At 37.4% G+C, this 2,754-nt stretch overlaps 1 non-coding gene across 1 annotated transcript; it reads right to left on the bottom strand.

Annotated features, from left to right (window-relative positions):
* Positions 1 to 2,082: 2,082 nt before the first annotated feature.
* LOC127740769 (small nucleolar RNA R71) lies at positions 2,083 to 2,190 on the bottom strand. Its single transcript, XR_008001628.1, has one exon. It is a non-coding gene; the product is annotated as a small nucleolar RNA R71 (small nucleolar RNA).
* Positions 2,191 to 2,754: the final 564 nt, after the last annotated feature.

Raw genomic sequence — 2,754 nt, 5'->3', positions numbered from 1 at the left:
CCTGAGGGCGGGGCGTTAGTGACAGACGCTAAAGAATCACTGGATTCTATTCCGGCCTGATTGAGAACCGACAGATGGATAGCCGTGCCGTGACAGGGTGCGTTGAACATTTCCACTGAGAGGATGGGAGGTAGCCACTGACAACGGTGAAACCCTTGCATAAGCTTGCCATGGAAAGGAGTAAGAAGGATTGGATGAAGACAGTAGGAAAGCAGAGAGACGGAAGGGACCAGCATCTTCATACTCTTATCTGAAATTCCTACCAATGAATTGCATAAGTATCTCTGTCTTTATCTTTATGTTTTATGCGTTTATCACCATACCCATTTGAGTTTGCCTGACTGAGATTTACAAGGTGACCATAGCTTGCTTCATACCAACAATCTCTGTGGGATCGACCCTTACTCGCGTAAGGTTATTACTTGGACGACCCAGTACACTTGCTGGTTAGTTGTGCGAAGTTGTAGTGTTCACAATTTCGTGCACCAAGTTTTTGGCGCCGTTGCCGGGGATTGTTGAGTTTGGACAACTGACGGTTCATCTTGTTGCTTGGATTAGGTATTTTTCAGAGTTCTTAAGAATGAATTCTAGTGTTTCAAGGTGATGTTCTTATCATCACCAAAGCTGATTGATCTTCATCAATTTAGCTCTTGAATGCAATGTTCTGCTGAAGCTTGGCTAGCCATGTCTAATTCCTTTAGACTGAAGCTTTAGACTAACATTGCATGATTCCTGGAATTCTCATTAAGAATTTTGATACCTTTATTTTCTTTTTCACTTAATTTTCAAAAAAATAAAAAAAAATTACAAAATCATAAAAAAAAAACCAAAAATATTTTATGTTTCTTGTTGAGTCCAGTGTCTCATTTTAAGTTTGGTGTCTTGCATGCATTGTTTATATGATCTTGGTTCTATTTTCAAGTCAATAGTACAGGGAACTGAAGATTCAGTACATGCAGCAGAGGAATTACACAGAAAAAGCTGGGCGTTCAAAACGCCCAGTGAAGAAGGACAGACTGGCGTTTAAACGCCAGCCAGGGTGCCTGGTTGGGCGTTTAACGCCCAAAAAGGTAGAGCATTGGGCGTTAAACGCCAGAATGTGCACCATTCTGGGCGTTTAACGCCAGGATGGCACAAGGGGGAGGATTTTGTTTTCAAATCAATTTTTTTTCCAAGTTTTCAAAGTTTTTCAAAATCAAATCTTTTTCAAATCATATCTTTTCAATCAAATCTTTTTCAAATTAATTTCTTTCCTTTTTCAAAGATACTTGCTATCAATTAATGATTTGATTCAACATTTCAAGTATGTTGCCTTTTCTGTTGAGAAAGGTTTAATGTTTGAATCATATTTTTTCTTGATAGCCAAGTTATTAATTTTTAAAATCAAATCTTTTTAAAATTGTTTTCAAATCATATCATTTCAATCATATCTTTTTAAAAGCATAACTTTTCAATCAAATCTTTTTAATCACATCTTTTTCAAAATAGTTTTCAATCATATCTTTTTGATTTCTAATTTCAAAATCTTTTTCAAAAATTACTTGATTTCTTTCCCACTCTTGGTTTTCGAAAATCAATTAAAGTTTTTCAAAATGTTTTTAAAATCTTTTTAATTTAATTTTCGAAATTTCTTCCCCTCTTCTCACATCCTTCTATTTATGGAGTACCACTCCTCCTCAATGCACAATTCGAACTCTATCTCACTAAGTTCGAATTCTCTACTTCTTCCTTCTATTTTTCTTTTCCTTTGACACCTCAAGGAATCTCTATACTGTGACATAGAGGATTCCACATTTTCTTGTTCTCTTCTCTTTCACATGAGCAGGAACAAAGATAAAGTTGCAAGTTCCATGGACTTCCATTGGAAGATCCTCATCAGTTCTTAGCTGAATTCTTGCAAATTTGTGACACTGTCAAGACTAATGGGGTTGACCCTGAGGTCTACAGACTTATGCTATTCCTTTTTGCTGTAAGAGACAGAGCTAGGATATGGTTGGACTCATAACCTAAAGAAAGCCTGAACTCTTGGAAAAGCTAGTCAATGCCTTCTTGGCAAAGTTCTTTCCACCTCAAAAATTGAGTAAGCTTAGAGTGGAAGTCCAAACCTTCAGACAGAAGGAAGGTGAATCCCTCTATGAAGCTTGGGAAAGATACAAACAATTGATCAGAAAATGTCCTTCTGACATGCTTTCTGAATGGAGCATCATAGGAATTTTCTATGATGGTCTGTCTGAACTATCCAAGACGTCCTTGGATAGCTCTGCTAGAGGATCTCTTCATCTGAAGAAGACGCCTACAGAAGCTCAAGAGCTAATTGAAATGGTTGCAAATAACCAATTCATGTACACTTCTGAAAGGAATCCTGTGAACAATGGGACAAGTCAGAAGAAAGGAGTTCTTGAGATTGATACTCTGAATGCCATTCTGGCTCAGAACAAAATATTGACTCAGAAAGTCAATTTGATTTCTCAAAGTCTGTCTGGAATGCAAAATGCACCAAGCAGTACTAAGGATGCTTCATCTGAAGAAGAAGCTTATGATCCTGAGAACCCTTCAATGGAAGAGGTGAATTACATGGGAGAACCCTATGGAAACACCTATAATTCTTCATGGAGAAATCACCCAAATTTCTCATGGAAGGATCAAGAGAGACCTCAACAAGGTTTCAATAACAACAATGGTGGAAGAAACAGGTTTAGCAATGGCAAGCCTTTTCCATCATCTTCTCAGCAACAGACAGAGAATTCTAAGCAA

Source organism: Arachis duranensis, chromosome 7 (genome assembly GCF_000817695.3).
Source record: "Arachis duranensis cultivar V14167 chromosome 7, aradu.V14167.gnm2.J7QH, whole genome shotgun sequence".
Taxonomy (NCBI): domain Eukaryota; kingdom Viridiplantae; phylum Streptophyta; class Magnoliopsida; order Fabales; family Fabaceae; genus Arachis; species Arachis duranensis.
The sequence above is the reverse complement of the archived record's forward strand: the minus strand, read 5'-3'. Positions and strand labels throughout refer to the sequence as shown.